At 40.2% G+C, this 17,721-nt stretch overlaps 1 long non-coding RNA gene across 1 annotated transcript in view; it reads right to left on the reverse strand.

Annotated features, from left to right (window-relative positions):
- LOC118551068 (uncharacterized) overlaps positions 1 to 16,079 on the reverse strand; it is a 35,227-nt gene extending 19,148 nt beyond the window's left edge. The window contains exons 1-3 of the long non-coding RNA XR_013442688.1: positions 15,926 to 16,079; positions 13,257 to 13,350; positions 12,646 to 12,931 (exon numbers count right to left, since the gene is read on the reverse strand). This is a non-coding gene — a long non-coding RNA (uncharacterized LOC118551068). The remainder of the gene's footprint in view (positions 1 to 12,645; positions 12,932 to 13,256; positions 13,351 to 15,925) is intronic.
- Between the last annotated feature and the right edge of the window lie 1,642 nt (positions 16,080 to 17,721).

The raw sequence follows: 17,721 nt of genomic DNA on the forward strand, positions 1-17,721 counted from the left end.
ACCAAATCACAGATCCAGGAAGATCAGGGAACAGCAAGCAGGATAAATGCCAAAACAAACCAAAAACTCACTTTGGGATATCATTTTCAAGCTACAGAAAATCAAAGATAAAGAAAAAAACCCACAAGAAGCCTCAGGGGTGGGGGGAAAAAACCCTTACCTATAGGGAAGCAAACGTAAAAATACATCCAACTTCTCACAAACCATGAAAGCAAGAAGACAGTAGAGGGAAATATTTAAAATGCTTAAGAAAAAAACACCAACCTAAAATTCTGTATCCTATAAACTTATCCTTCAAGTGAAGGAGAAATAAAGACTTCCCCACACAAAGAATCATTGAGGGAATTTTTTGCCAGTAGATCTACCCTGCAAAAAAAATGTTAAAAGAAATTCTTTAGGAGAAAGAAAATAACATAGGTCAGAAACTTGGATCTACATAAAGGAAGAGCAAAGGAGAAGGAATAAGTAAAGGTTAAAAAAAAACACACAACTTTTATTTTTCCTTTTGTTTTTAAATTTTTATTTTTCTTATTCTTAACTGATCTAACAGACAACAGCTTGTTCAAAAAATAATAGCAATAATGTATTTGATTATGTATGCTATGTATATGTTATGTGCATATATATATGTATATGCTTATGTACAAATGAAATGCATGTCAGCAATGATACAAGGGACAGGAAGGAGAGGTTAGGATTAATTTGTTTATTATAAGGCACTTATGCTACACATAAAGCAGTATAGTATTATTTGAAAACAGACTTGGATTAGTTGTAAATGTATATTGCAAACTCTGATAAGCTAAGAAAAGAGAAAAAATGGAATTATATAAAATACTTTGGCTCAGGTCATGATCCCAGGATCCTGGGATCGAGCCTTACATCAGGCTCCCTGCTCAGCGGGGAGTCTGCTTCTCCCCCTGCTCATGCTCTCTCTCTCTCTCTCTCTGTATCTCTGTGTCTTGAATGAATAAATAAAGATACTTTAAAAAAAACCACACACACAAAAAGGCAGAAAAAGAGCAGACCACAAAAAAAAAAAAAAGGAACAAAGATTAAGGGCAACAAATAGAAAACAGCAATAAATATGGTAGATAATCCAACTATATCAATAATCACTTTGAACGACAATGGTCTAAATGCATCAATTTAAAGACAGAGGTTGTCAAAGTGGATTAAAAAATAAGACCCAACTTTTTTGTCTACAGGAAGCCCACTTTAAATATAAAGCACATATAGATTAAAAGTAAATGGATGGAGCCTTTTCAGATGGCACTGAAGCTAGAGAAGGAAGCCCCTGCCTAAAGCCGCAGCCAAAGCAAAGGTTTTGAAGGCCAAGAAAGTGGCGCTGAAAGGCGTCCGCAGTCACACACAAAAAAATCCACACATCACCTACATTCTGATGGTCCAAGACACTGTGTCAAAATACATGAGGCAAAAACTGATAGAACTGCAAGAAGTGGATAAATTCATTATTAAGCTTGAGACTTCAACACCCCAGATCCAGCAGGCAGAAAAGCAGTAAAGACATAGTTAAACTCAACACCATCAGTTGAATATAATGAACATCTATAGACTACTTCATTCAACAACAGCAGAATGTGCATTCTTCTCAAGTTCACATGGAGCATTCACCTAAATAGGCCACATTCTGGGCCATGAAGCACACACCTTCACAAATTTACAAAAGAAATCATATAATGTCTTCTCTCAGACTACAATGGAATTAAACTAGAAATCAATAACAGAAAGAGAGCTGGAAAATCCCTAAATGCCTGGAGATTAAACAATGCATTTCTAAATAACACATAGGCCAAAGAAGAAACCTCAGGAGAAATTAAAGAATATTTTGAACTGAACATGAAAACATAATCTTTCAAAATTTTTAGGATGCAGCAAAACTAGTGCTACAAGGAAATTTATAGCATTGAATGCATTTATTAGAAAATAAGAAAGATCTAAAAAAATTTTTTTAATTAAAGAATTAAAAAAAAGAAAACAAGGAAGATCTAAATCAATCATCTAAACTTCCACTCTAAGAAACGAGGAAAAGAAGAAATTAAATGCAAATTAAGCAGGCTGCAGAGCAGGAAGAATGTGAATATCAGCAGAAAGAGCTGGAGAAATTCATCTACAACTCCACCATTACCAAAAGGCAACAGAGTGCAGGAGGTGTGCCAGGAGGAATGCCTGAGGGCTCCCCTCATGGTAGAGCTCCCCAATCTGGTGGTGCTTCTTCTGGGCCCACCGCTGAAGAGGTTGATTAAGCCAACCTGAGCATAGGTGTAGCATTGTTCCACACAGAACATCAAAGGACTCAAATTTGTAGTAAATTCCATGACAGTTTTTTTTTTTTTAAGATTTTATTTATTTATTTGACAGAGAGAGAGATAGTGAGAGCAGGAACACAAGCAGGGGGAGTGGGAGAGGGAGAAGCAGGCTTCCCGCTGAGCAGGGAGCCCGATGTGGGGTTCGATCCCAGGACCCTGGGATCATGACCCGAGCCAAAGGCAGACGCTCAACGACTGAGCCACCCAGGTGCCCCTCTACGACAGTTTTAAAGTTGAGTTGCCATAGTAAATAACTGGACATTCTTGATACTTAAATATGGAATATGTGTGCAGAGAAAGGAAATAACATTACACTTACAGTACTATATTGTGGAAAAGACAATGTTTTAAATAAAACTATACTTAAAATTGGCACCAAATAAAACAAACAACCCACGATTCAACCACAAATTTTTACTATATTTAGATGTAGTTGTCTTTTGTTTTCAGGATACAAGACAAAAATATGAAGGTGTATTTCCCTGGGGCCTAAATGGTGTTAATTATGAAAGCAGATGTTTGAGAGTACAAGCACCAATGACCAAGTGACAGTGCTGTCTACATGATTTTTAATAAATGCATTTTTGTATATGTTTGTGATATGTGATGCCTCTGAAGTGTGGGACTCAGGCAAGGACCCACCTTCCCCAAATATTTTAGATATTATTATTATACCCACTTAAAAATCTAGAAAACTGGACTTCAGTGTACCAGTCAGCATAAAATACTGTTTGAAATAGAAACATCTATAGATAGTTCAAGCAGAAATTTAACACACAATTTGTGAGTCTGCAAAATGATAGGAAGGGCTAGGGCATGGAAATAGAAGACTGCTTTCTCCGTTTCAACAAAAAGGGGGAAACTGGAGACATATAGTTGGGCTTTGTTTTGGAGAGAGTGGGTATAGATACATAGATTTGATGCACAGAAGATGAAGAAGTCCCCAACCAATGGCTTCTTTTGGTCAATGAAACAAGGAGGCAGCTGAGAAGACAAGCAGAGTGAGGAAAGAGGCTTGAGGAAAGAGAAAAAAGTATGAAAAGCCATTATGGAAAATGGGTAAAGGAGCACATTCCAGGAACCTGGTATGACTGCCAGACAGTGTTTCAGGTTCACCTGAGGTTGTTAATCATAAATTTATAGGAAATATGTCTAATTACATGCTCTTTTATTTTCACAATCTTTGCCAAGTTCCTTCTCTGGTTTTCAGTTCCACATTCTAAAATAGTGACGATAAAAAAGGTTATCTAGTAATATCATTTTGTGAAACATAGGACTTGTTTCCACCCTAGATATACCACATATATAGTCCCAGCCCAAGCCCATAGCCCATCAGAAAATACCTCATTCTCCCAAAGTTCCTCTCCTTTCAGCACCTCTTGACATCCTTCTTCTAACCCAGACCCCCTCAGAGCTCCCAGCCCTGAGCTCTAATCAGAGATACCATAGGCCATGACACCTAGCCCCACAGCAGAGGTAAAGGTAAGTCTCTCCTGCAGCCCCACCCATAAAGGGGGTCCATCCCAAAGTTGGAGGAAAAGGAAGTTTGAAGAAAGGACCTGAGTCAGTGTCACATGAAAGATTCTACTGCACGGAGGAGATGTGGAAGGAGAGAGCTTGCTTCTTGACAGGAAGAGGGATGAAAGAGGACAGAAGGAGGAAAAGGGGAGTAGAACACTAGAGGTTAAGGTAAAGGAATTATGGTCATTAAAAGCTCTAGAGGCCTGTTTGCCAGGATTCTGAGGTAGGAAGTGTCTTCTTAGGCATTTCTCTTTCATTTAATCGGTGACCCCTACATCAATGGTCTTCAAACTAGAGTGTATATACATCCGAGGGTATAAAAAGGCTCTTCAAAATATTTGGATAGAGGTAATGGTAACAAAATGAATGTCCATACCCTCAAATCTCATATGTACTCTTTCTTTTTTTTTGTTTTTAAGATTTTATTTATTTATTTGACAGAGAGAAAGAGACAGCAAGCACAAGTAGGTAGAGAGGCAGGCAGAGGGAGAGGGAGAAGCAGGCTCCCCACTGAGCAGAGAGCCTGACGCAGGGCTCGATCCCAGGACCCCAGGATTGCTACCGGAGCAGTAGGCAGACACTTAACCAACTGAGCCACCCAGGTGCCCCTCATATGTACTCTTTCTTAAAATTGATTGGGGAGGTTTATTTCCCATCCTGTCTCTCACAACTGTCTTTATTTTAAAAAGAGGAGGGAGCGTCACAGCCATCCCTTCCTCTTCCATTCCTTTTTCCTTTCCCTTTCTTGCCCTACCTTTCTCTTCCTGAACAATCTAGTCCTGAAGCACCCAGGAGAGGCAGACCAGAGTCAACATGTGTCCTGGCAGTGAGACAGGGTGGGGTATAGAAGAACTGAAGTAAGGTGTCAGAGCCCAAGCAGCAAAGGGATATCAACCCATGTGTTGGCCTGACATGGGGAAGGGGGGGTCCATGGAAGGGAGCTCCCCGTTGAGTGTCAGAGACGGAGCACAGTGAGGAATGGGGTATGACAGCTCAGAGCCCAAACAAGAGAAGGAGGCATCTATGTGGAGGAGAGGCCCAGCACAGAATATTAGAGAGGGTTGAGAAGAGCATTCGTGTAGGACAAGGGGTAAAGACAGTGATGAGAAATTGGCTTTATATAGGGGGACTGATCAAAAATTAAATATATTAAGGATCAAGAGCCAGGATTCTTACTTTCAGAGAAGAGAGTTACAAATATTCAAAGGGGAGGGGCACTAAAATAAGCCCTGTGGTATTGGATTAGAACTGGAGGCTTTGATGTGAACTTATGGGTTTTAATATATGTAGATAAATGTAGAAATAAATATAGACATAAACGTGTGTTCCCTAGTCCTGTCTACTGGGAAGAACTGGGAGCAGCCACAGGCCAATAGCAATAAACATACTTTGCACTCAGATCTTGACTCCTTGGATAATTAGCTGATTCTAGTACTGAGGAGGGAAAGTACGAGATGAGCCTGGAATATCTCTTTGTGCCAAGGAAAGGAAATGCTCCAAGAATGATGGAGATCTGTCAAAAGGACTCAGAAGCAAGCTTGAAGGGGTTCCCACTGACCAAATAGAAAACAATTTGAGCATCAAGATAAATAAAACTAAAAACCATGAGTCCAAACAGATATACTTAGATAAACAGATAAATTAAAACTTTGATAAGAAATTGAGTATTTACATAGCTTTAAATTACCTCCCCACAAAATACGTATTATACGTAAAGTAGAAAAGAGGAGGAGCAAGATGGCAGAGGAATAGGAGACCTGGATTTAGACTGGTCCCAGGAATTCAGCTGGATAGGGATCAAAACATTCTAAACACCTATGAAATCAACAGGAGATCAAAGAAAAAAATAGCAGCAACTCTCTGAACAGAAAAGCGACCACTTTCTGGAAGGTAGGAAGTGTGGAGAAGTGAATCCAAGGTGATATATGGGAAGATAGACCGCGGCGGGGAGAGGGAGTCTCCATCATCTGGCTACCGGCAAGTGATAGAGCAGCGGAGCACAAAATCGGAACTTTTAGAATTCTGCTCCACTGAGGGACGTCACTCCAGTGGCTAAGCGGGGGATGGAACCCTCTCGGGGACAGTGTGGTCTCAGGACCCTTGGGGTCACAGAAAGACCGGGGGTGCCTGAGGGCAGCAGAGCTCCCAGGTATCAGAGCAGGGAAGCTGGCTGCAGAGACGGAACCGAGGAGTGGGCTCTCAGCTCAGGGTTGCCATAAACCATGATCCGAGGCACAGTCAGGCCACTGCTCTTCAAGCAGTGACCCAACAAGCGGCAGATCCGGGGAGACTCCCCTTCCTCCCCTGGGAGGAGCAGCGTGGAGCGCACTGCAGGATCTGCTGGGTTTGGAGACTCCACACGGGGTCAGGTGCCAGAGATAGAAATGCACGGTCACAGTCCAGGTGGGCACGGAGAGCGGCCGGAGACCGGGGATATGGGAGTGATTGACTGCTTTTCTCTGGGGGCGCACTGAGGAGTGGGGCCCTGAGTTCTCGGCTCCTCCTCCGCGGCAGAGATTGGGAGGCCGCCATTTTCACTCTCGTCCTCCAAAGCTGTACAGAAAGCTTGCAGGGAACAAAAGCTCCTGAGAGCAAACCCGAGCAGATTACTTAGCTCGGACCCAGCAAGGGCACAGCACTTCCGCCTCTGGCAAAGACATTTGAGATCCACGGCAACAGGCCCCTCCCCCAGAAGATCAGCAAGAACAGCCAGCCAAGACCAAGTTTACCAATGAGAACGGCAGAACTCCAGCGCTAGGGGAATACCGCACATAGAATTCATGGCTTTTTTCCCATGATTCTTTAGTCTTTCAAAGTTAATTTTTTTAACTGTCTTTTTTTGTTTTGAATTTTTCTTTTTCCCTTTTTCAACCAACATCTTATCAATCCCTTTTTTAAAAAATATTTTTTATTTTTCATTTTTAGAGTCATATTCTCTCCCTTCATAGTAGTTACCCTTATTTTGGTGTATATATATATATAAGTTGTTCTCCCTTTAAAATTTTGGGAGGCATTTTCTTCTAACAGACCAAAATACGCCCAAAATGTAGTGTGTGGCACTGATCCATGCACCAGCCTGACCATATTTGATCATATTCTGTTTTTTTGTTTTGTTTTTGTTTGTTATTATCTTTTTCTTTTCTTTTTTCTTTCTTTCCCTTTCTTTTCCCCCAGTCTTTCCTGAGTGTTTAGTGTATATTTCCTGGGGACGTTTTACCCTGTTAGCATTTTGTTCTCAAATTCGTCTATTCTCCTCTGGACAAAATGACAAGACAGAAAAAATCACATCAACAAAAAGAACAAGAGGCAGTACCGACTGCCAGGGACCTAATCAATACAGACATTAGTACGATGTTGGAACTAGAGTTCAGAATAATGATTTTAAAGATAAGAGCTGGGCTTGAAAAAAGCATGGAAGTTATTAGAGAAACCCTTTCTGGAGAAATAAAAGAACTAAAATCTAACCAAGTCAAAATCAAAAAGGTTATTAATGAGGTGCAATAAAAAATGGAGGCTCTAACTGCTAGGATAAATGAGGCAGAAGAGTGAATTAGTGATATAGAAGACCAAATGATGGAAAATAAAGAAGCTGAGAAAAAGAAAGATAAACAACTACTGGGTCATGAGGGCAGAATTCGAGAGATAAGTGATACCATAAGACAAAACAACATTAGAATAATTGGGATCCCAGAAGAAAAAGAAAGACAGAGGGGGGCAGAAGGTATATTGGAGCAAATTATAGCAGAGAATTTCCCTAATTTGGGAAGGAAACAGGCATCAAAATCCAGGAGGCACAGAGAACCCCTCTCAAAATCAATAAAAATAGGTCAACACCCCGACAGCTAATAGTAAAACTTACGAGTCTCAGAGACAAAGAAAAAATCCTGAAAGCAGCTCAGGAGAAGAGATCTGTAACCTACAATGGTAGAAACATTAGACTGGCAACAGACCCATCTACAGAGACCTGGCAGACCAGAAAAGACTGGCATGATATATTCAGAGCACTAAATCAGAAAAATATGCAGCCAAGGATACTATATCCAGCTAGGCTGTCATTGAAAATAGAAGGAGAGATAAAAAGCTTCCAGGACAAACAAAAACTAAAGGAATTTGCAAACACGAAACCAGCCCTACAAGAAATATTGAAAGGGGTCCTCTAAGCAAAGAGAGAGCCTAAAAGTAGCACAGACCAGAAAGGAACACAGACAATAGACAGTAACAGTCACCTTACAGGCAATACAATGGTACTAAATTCATGTCTTTCAATAGTTACCCTGAATGTAAATGGGCTAAATGCCCCAATCAAAAGACACAGGCTATCAGATTGGATAAAAAAACAAGACCCATTGATAGGCTGTCTGCAAGAGACTCATTTTAGACCCAAAGACACCCCCAGATTGAAAGTGAAGGGGTGGAAAACCATTTACCATGCTAATGGACACCAAAAGAAAGCTGGGGTGGCAATCCTTATATCAGACAAATTAGATTTTAAACCAAAGACTGTAATAAGAGAGGAGGAAGGACACTATACCCTACTTAAATCCAACAAGATGATCTAACAATTGTAAATATCTATGCCCCTAACATGGGAGCAGCCAATTATATAAGGCAATTAGTAACAAAAGCAAAGAAACACATCGACAACAATAAATAATAGTGGGGGACTTTAACACCCCCCTCACTGAAATGGACAAATCATCTAAGCAAAAGATCAACAAAGAAATAAAGACTTTAAATGACACACTGGACCAAATGGACTTCACAGACATATTCAGAACATTCCATCCCAAAGCAACAGAATACACATTCTTCTCTAGTGCCCATGGAACATTCTCCAGAATAGATCACATCCTAGGTCACAAATCAGGTCTCAACTGGTACCAAAAGATTGGGATCATTCCCTGCATATTTTCAGACCACAATGCTTTGAAACTAGAACTCAATCACAAGAGGAAAGTCAGAAAGAACTCAAATACATGGAGGCTAAAGAGCAGCCTACTAAAGAATGAATGGGTCAACCAGGAAATTAAAGAAGAATTTTAAAAATTCATGGAAAAAATGAAAATGAAAACACAACTGTTCAAAATCTTTGGGATGCAGCAAAGGCAGTCCTAAGAGGAAAGTATATAGCAATACAAGCCTTTCTCAAGAAACAAGAAAGGTCTCAAATACACAACCTAACCCTACACCTAAAGGAGCTGGAGAAAGAACAGCAAATAAAGCCTAAACCCAGCAGGAGAAGAGAAATAATAAAGATCAGAGCAGAAATCAATGAAATAGAAACCAAAAGAACAGTAGAACAGATCAATGAAACTAGGAGCTGGTTCTTTGAAAGAATTAACAATATTGAAGCAGTGCGCATAAACACCTGGCCAGACTTATCAAAAAGAAAAATGACCCAAATCAACAAAATCATGAATGAAAGAGGAGAGATCACAACCAACACCAAAGAAATATAAACAATTATAAGAACATATTATGAGCAACTCTATGCCAGCAAATTAGATAATCTGGAAGAAATGGATGCATTCCTAGAGATGTATCAACTACCAAAACTGAACCAGGAAGAAATAGAAAACCTGAACAGACCTATAACCACTAAGGAAATTGAAGCAGTCATCAAAAAATCTCCCAACAAACAAGAGCCCAGGGCCAGATGGCTTCCCAGGGGAATTCTACCAAACATTTAAAGAAAAATTAATACCTATTCTTCTGAAACTATTCCAAGAATTAGAAATGGAAGGAAAACTTCCAAATTCGTTTTATGAGGCCACCATTACCTTGATCCCAATACCAGACAGACCCCATCCAAAAGGAGAATTACAGACCAATATCCTTGATGAACATGGATGCAAAAATTCTCACCAAATACTAGCCAATAGGATCCAACAGTACTTTTAAAGGATTATTCACCACGACCAAGTGGGATTTATCTGTGGGCTGCAAGGTTGGTTCAACATCCACAAATCAATCAATGTGATGCAATACATTAATCAAAGAAAGAACAAGAACCATATGATCCTCTCAATAGATGCAGAAAAAGCATTTGACAAAGTACAGCATCCTTTCTTGATCAAAACTCTTCAGAGTATAGGGATAGAGGGTACATACCTCAGTATCATAAAAGCCATCTATGAAAAACACACAGTGAATATCATTCTCAATAGGGAAAAACTGAGAGCTTTCCCCCTAAGGTCAGGAACACGGCAGGGATGCCCACTATCACCACTGCTATTCAACATAGTATTAGAAGTCCTAGCCACAGCAATCAGACAACAAAAAGAAATATAAGGCATCCAAATCGGCAAAGAAGAAGTCAAACTCTCACTGTTTGCAGATGATATGATACTTTATGTGGAAAACCCAAAAGACTCCACCCCAAAACTGCTAGACCTCATACAGGAATTCAGTAAGGTGGCAGGATATAAAATCAATGCACAGAAATCAGTGGCATTCCTATACACCAACAACAAGACAGAAGAAAGAGAAATTAGAGTCGATCCCATTTACAATTGCACCCAACCATAACATAGCTAGGAATGAATCTAACCAAAGAGGCAAAGGATCTGTACTCAGAAAACTATAAAATACTCATGAAAGAAATTGAGGAGGACACAAAGAAATGGAAAAACGTTCCATGCTCATGGATTGGAAGAACAAATATTGTGAAGATGTCAATGCTACCTAGAGCAATCTACACATTCAATGCAATCCCCATCAAAATACCATCCCCTTTTTTCAAAGACATGGAACAAATAATCCTAAAATTTGTATGGAACCAGAAAAGACCCTGAATAGCCAGAGGAATGTTGAAAAAGAAAAGCAAAGCTGGCAGCATCACAATTCCGGACTTCCAGCTCTATTACAAAGCTGTCATCATCAACACAGTCTTGTACTGGCACAAAAACAGACACATAGATCAATGGAACAGAAAAGAGAGCCGAGAAATGGACCCTCAACTCTATGGTCAACTAATCTTCAACAAAGCAGGAAAGAATGTCCAGTGGAAAAAAGACAGTCTCTTCAACAAATGGTGTTGGGAAAAATTGGACAGCCACATGCAGAAGAATGAAACTGGACCATTTCCTTGCACCACACACAAAAGTAGACTCCAAATGGTTGAAAGACCTCAATGTGAGACAGGAGTCCATCAAAATCCTAAAGGAGAACACAGGCAGCAACCTCTTCAACCTCAGCCGCAGCAACTTCTTCCTAGAAACATCGCCAAAGGCAAGGGAAGCAAGGGCAAAAATGAACTTTTGGGACTTCAAGATAAGAAGCTTTTGCACAGCAAAAGAAACAGTCAACAAAACCAAAAGACAACCGACAGAATGGGAGAAGATATTTGCAAATGACATATCAGATAAAGGGCTAGTATCCAAAATCTATAAAGAACTTCTTAAACTCAACACCCAAAGAACAAAAGATCCAATCAAGAAATGGGCAGAAGATATGAACAGACATTTTTCCAAAGAAGACATCCAAATGGCCAACAGACACATGAAAAAGTGCTCAACATCGCTCGGCATCAGGGAAATCCAAATCAAAACCTCAATGAGATACCACCTCACACCAGTCAGAATGGCTAAAATGAACAAGTCAGGAAATGACAGATGTTGGCGGGGATGCGGAGAAAGGGGAACCCTCCTACACTGTTGGTGGGAATGCAAGCTGGTGCAGCCACTCTGGAAAACAGTATGGAGGTTCCTCAAAAAGTTGAAAATAGAGCTACCATACGATCCAGCAATTGCACTACTGGGTATTTACCCCAAAGATACAAATGTAGGGATCCGAAGGGGTACGTGCACCCCGATGTTTATAGCAGCAATGTCCACAATAGCCAAACTGTGGAAAGAGCCAAGATGTCCATCGACAGATGGATAAAGAAGATGTGGTATATATATACAATGAAATATTATGCAGCCATCAAAAGGAATGAGATCTTGCCATTTGCAACGACGTGGATGGAACTGGAGGGTGTTATGCTGAGCGAAATAAGTCAATCAGAGAAAGACATGTATCATATGACCTCACTGATATGAGGAATTCTTAATCTCAGGAAACAAAGTGAGGGTTGCTGGAGTGGTGGGGGGGTGAGAGGGATGGGGTGCCTGGGTGATAGACATTGGGGAGGGTATGTGCTATGGTGAGCACTGTGAATTGTAAGACTGTTGAATCACAGACCTGTACTTCTGAAACAAATAATACATTATATGTTAAAAAAAAAAAAAAAAAAGGAAGAAGATAGCAGGAGGGGAAGAATGAAGGAGGGGAAATTGGAGGGGGAGAAGAACCATGAGAGACGATGGACTCTGAAAAACAAACTGAGGGTTCTAGAGGGGAGGGGGTGGGAGGATGGGTTAGCCTGGTGATGGGTATTAAAGAGGGCACGTTCTGCATGGAGCACTGGGTGTTATGCACAAACAATGAATCATGGAACACTACATCAAAAACTAATGATGTAATGTATGGTGATTAACATAACATAATAAAAAAAAATAAAGTAGAAAAGAGTAACTTTACATAGTAAAAAAGCCTGGAAGTTACCACATTAGTCAAATGATCAAAATAAACATTATCAGTAATGGGACAAATTGAAATCACACTCTACTAAGATGGAATACATCAAGAAGAATACAGAATTATTTCTGAGATACTTCTGCCTAAAATACATAATCTAAATCTAACATGAGAAAACATCCGCCAAACCCAGGTTAGAGGTGCCACTGCCTTATGGAGTGTAAGCATAAAAGCCCATTTTGCGGGGCACAGTGAGGGGAAAGAGAAAACTGACCTGCTATGGACAATTGTTCTTCCTTTTTCTGATTCAGTACTGGGTTCCAGATAGAACGAACATATTAAATTCTTCTGAGAAGGTTCTCTGAAGAGAAGTGATGATGTTACATGGAACAGAGCACCTTTGTTCTGGATCTGAGACTCGGACACAGCTGGAATTTTCCCTCCCTGCCAGTACATCCACCAAACCTTTGGCTGAAGGAACAAGCCTCCTGAGTTGCACTCTAATTGGATTTCTCTGGACTTAGTGACCTCCACATGGAAGTGAGGATCTAGGCTAAGAACTGGGAAGAGAAAGAGAGAGATGTCAGGTTCTAAACTCATTTCCCTGCACACATGTTCCTGCCCTCCTCCTGAAGAGTTATTGCTATGGACTAGACCCCAATGTATGGGGCAGGAAACTGAGGCTCTGAAGTCTTGGCAACAAAAGATAGGGATCTAGACTCCTGAGCTAGATAGGAGCCCAACACAGTCCAACACAAATAGTCCCTACCCATTTCTAAACCTCTACCTTCGCCCCAAATACTTCTGCATGACTTCCTTAAACTGGTCCCTTCCAATTTTGTACAGGTACACCACCTGGGAGGACAGGGAACGGAATCAGCTTACCTGTATGTTGGTAGTGCTTTAAATGGGAAAAAGGAAGCAGGGCAGATCAGGGCAGAACCACCGGGTTCACAGGGCCCTTGGATTTCAAATGTGTCTGAAAAGAAAAAGAGAACAGAGATGGAGTCTGGGAGGAGTGGAGGTAAATTTGGGCAGTTTGGGAGACTTGACTTACATATACATGGTTGGCTATTTTCACCCTCCTAAAGTCCTGGGGACAAGGTCTGAAAAGGGATAGCTACTGGATCACGGGGGTCTCTTTTCTGACCTGAACATACACATAGAACTAGGAAGGGGTTGGAGATGTTGGAGGTGGGAGGGGTAAGACTGGACAGGGGTGAGGCAAGCAAGGTGCTCAGGGCACAAAATTGAAGGACGTACTCGCTCTCAAGTCATGCAAGTAACCGTGAGAGTGAGAAAGTGAGTACCTCTTTACATTTGTTGACACATAATATTAACCATCACCAGCCGCCCCTTGTCAACTTGGCACCCATACATATCTCTTTATACCATACTTAATCTCTGAATTAAGACAACAAGAAGCAGTTTTCTTTCAGCTGTCAAGACCAGCAATATAACTTCACTATCCTACCTCAGGAGTATATTAACTCTCCAGCCTTATATCATAATTTAGTTTGCAGGAACTCTGATCATCTTTCTCTTCCTCAATATATGACACCGGGTCCATTATAATGAGATGACATTATGCTGATTGGACCTACTGAGCAAAGGAGTGACTACTCTAGACTTACTGGTCAGGTATTTGTGTGTCAGAGAGTGGGAAATTAATCCAACAAAAATTCAGAGGCCTTCTACCTCAGTGAAATTTCTTGAGGTCCAATGGTGTGGGGCATGTAGAGATATTCCTTCTGAGATTAAGGATAAAGTGCTGCATCTTGTCACTCCTACAACAAAAATACAGGCACAATGTCTAGTGGTTTTTGTTTTTTTTTTTGGAGTCAACCTATTTCTCATTTGGGTGTGCTACTCCAGCCCATTTCCCAAGTGACCCAAAATGCTACTAAATTTTTTGGAATGTATGGTAACTCTAAGTTTAATAGTTTGAGGGATTGCCAGACTGTTTTCCAAAGCAGCTATACTCTTTAACATTCCCCCCAACTGTATATCAGCGCTCTAATTCTCCTACATCCTCATCAAAAATACTTATTTTCTGTCTTTTGGATTATAGCCATTCTGTGAGTGTGAAGTGGTATCTCATTATACCTTGATTTATATTTCCTTAATGGCTAATGATGTTTAGCATTTATATATTATTATTGACCATTTGTATATGTACTTCGGAGAAATGTTTACTTTAATCCTTTGCTCATTAAAAAAAAAATACAAAGCATTCCCATATACTCCCCCTCTCCCCAGCCTCCCTACTATTAACATCCTATACCAGAGTGGTACATTTGTTACAATGATGAATCTACACTTATATCTCATTATCACAAGTCCATGTGTCAACTTGGCTAGGTTATAGTACCTGGTTGCTTGGTGAAAGCCTAGATGTTGCTCTGAAGGCATTTTAAGATGTGTTCAACATTCAAATCAGCAGACTTTGAGTAAAGCAGCTTACCCTCTATAATGTAAGTGGGCCTCATCCAATCAACTGAAGTTCTTAAGAGAACACACTGAAGTCGTTTACAAGGAAAGAACTCTGCCTCCAGATTGCCTCTGAACTAAAGATTGCAACACTGACTCCTGCTGAAATTTTCAGTTTGCTGCTCATCCCAGCAAACTTCAGACTTGTGAGCCCTCACAACTGTGTGAACCAATTTCTTAAAATACACACACACACAGAAACAGAAACACCGAAACACCTCCTATTCATTCTGTTTCTCTGGAGAACCCTGACTAATACAAGGGGTGAAGGCTAAGGCACGTGGGGTTTCTTTTTTGGGGGGATTCTTTTTGAAGTAATAAAAAGGATCAAAATTGATATGGTGATATTCACTGTGAATATACTAAAAATCATTGAATCACACACTTTAAATGGATGAATTCTATGGTATGTGAATTATATCTCAATATATCTGTTAAAAATATCTCTAAGTACAAAATAAAAATATTTTAAGCATATTAATTAAAAATGTAAAGGTGACATTGAAGGAGAAATAGCTATGAGTTGAAGGTAGTTTACTTGAACAGAAATTAGAGGTAGAGGGAACCTGGGTGGCTCAGTTGGTTAAGAAACTGCCTTCAGCTCAGGTCATGATCCCAGGGTCCTGGGATCGAGTCCCGCATCTGGCTCCTTGCTCTGCAGGGAGCCTGCTTCTGCCTCTCCTTCTGCCTGCTATTCCACCTGCTTGTACTCTCTCTCTCTGTCAAATAAATAAATAAAATTGTTTAAAAAAAATTAAAAAAAAGAAATTAGAGGTAGAAATTACTCAACCATTACCTCTTCAAATATTTCTTCTGTCTGATTTCTTTCTTTCTCTCTTTTCCTTGTTGGACTCTAATTACAAATGTGTTAGACTTATTTTTTTATTTGCCCCATATCTCCAGATGCTCTATTTTATTTGTTTTTGGTTTTTTCCCTCTGTTTTCTTTGCGTTTTACTGCAGATTTCTATTTGATTTATGTTCAAGTTCAAGGATTTTATACTCTGGTGATTCCGGTGTACTATGAGCTAAATGTTTTTAAAATCATTAAAAGCTGGGGGGTACCTGGGTGTCTCAGTCAGTCAAGCAGCCAACTCTTGGTTTCGGCTCAGGTCATGATTTCATGGTCCTGGGATAGAGCCCTGCGTTGAGCTCCATGCTCAGTGGGGAGTCTGCTCAAGGATTCTCTTCCTCTGTCCCTCCCCACTGCTCAAGCACTCTCTCTTAAATAAATAAATAAATCTTTTTAAAAAAGCATTAAAAGGATTAAAGGAATGGTAGTCAAGGAGCCAGTACTACACATTAAGGTCACATCACCACTAGGTTTCACAGTCAGGAAACTATTTCTGCTACCCAAAGTTCAGAAAACTAGGAAACCAATGCTGCTGTCACAAAGCTGTTGGCTGAACGATAGAATGTGGAATCTGGCCACTGCAAAAAGTCTCGCCAGCCGAAGTCCATACATCAGCTGCCACCACCCAATAAGAATGGCCTCTACCTTCCTTCCATCTTCCAAATCTAACACAAATGTACCTCATTGGAAGAGCCTAAATTACATTCAGAATTCTAGTAACAAGTGAGTCTGTGAAATGAAGTTTTTACCTTTCCAAAATCTGCAATATAAGGAGAGGTTGAGAACATAGAAGAGGTAGAAACAATTGCTAAATGCCAGTAGACAATAGATAGTACATTCCACCCCTCTGCTGACATAATATTGATACACAGAATTCTACCATATTTAAATTTCCAATCAACAAAATAGCAGCTATAATATAATATAATATAAGATAATATAATATAACATAATATAATATAATATAGCTATCCCTCATGTAAATGAAAATGCACTTACCTGTATCCATAAAAAAGGGCTTACACCCAAAGCCCCATCACTCTCAGTATTCATCTACTGGTGATGTTCTTTTCTCTTCCACCTCAGCCACAATCCCATCTTGATAATCTAATGAACCAAATTATAAAATTAAGTACCACCAATATACCTTATATAAAGTAGTAAGGGAGAGGAAGAGTGGAATAAAGGAAATCGGCTAATAAATACATCAATATTCATGACAAAGCAATATGCATAATGACCACAATTCTCATTTCTCTAAGTGGTCACAAGACGATAGTTGGTATTTATAATGACCTTCTTCCACTACCAGTTCCACGATCCTTTTGCCTCAGTTAGCACCTCACCTAGTCAGTGTTTTTACTTGGTAAGGTCATCCAAATCTTCATTTGTAAAAGGTCTGAGCCATTCATGGTTATCTCGTGTTGGCTTGCTGTGATCTTCCATTTACCTTTCCTACTCAGTTCTTGATACCAGGAAATACCTCTCCCCATTGGATCCTTTTTACATCAGTCAGGGCCACGTCATGAAAAAATAAACCATCCTAGGAAATTTAAACATAGGAATTCAATATAAGGCGTTACTTATACTGATGTTGGAAGACTGAATGAAAGAGCCAAAAGGGACATGTGAGGGAAGGCAAATATTAGTAACCTAAGAAAGCAGCAGACCACCCTTGGGACTGAAGAAACCACAGGGAAGAGACAGGATTACCAGAATTTGCAGATGTGGAGGAGTGGCCTTCACATAGCTGGTGCTCAAACTGAGGGGATATGGTATAACTGGTACTAGGAGTGCCATTAAGGAGCTGTTCCCCGATGCTGGAAGGACACTAACAGGAGCTGGAAGCAGGAAGGAAGTCCTATACCCTCTCTTCTCTCTTTCCAATTTCCCACCAGTGTCTCCCATTGGCACCACCTAACTGGAGGAAGCCAGCTAGCAAGGAAATCTAGGAAAAGTATTTTGCAGGGTCCCAGCTCCAACATCTCAGAACAGAATATAGAATAGT

The sequence above is a fragment of the Halichoerus grypus genome, chromosome 11 (genome assembly GCF_964656455.1).
Source record: "Halichoerus grypus chromosome 11, mHalGry1.hap1.1, whole genome shotgun sequence".
In the NCBI taxonomy this organism is placed as follows: domain Eukaryota; kingdom Metazoa; phylum Chordata; class Mammalia; order Carnivora; family Phocidae; genus Halichoerus; species Halichoerus grypus.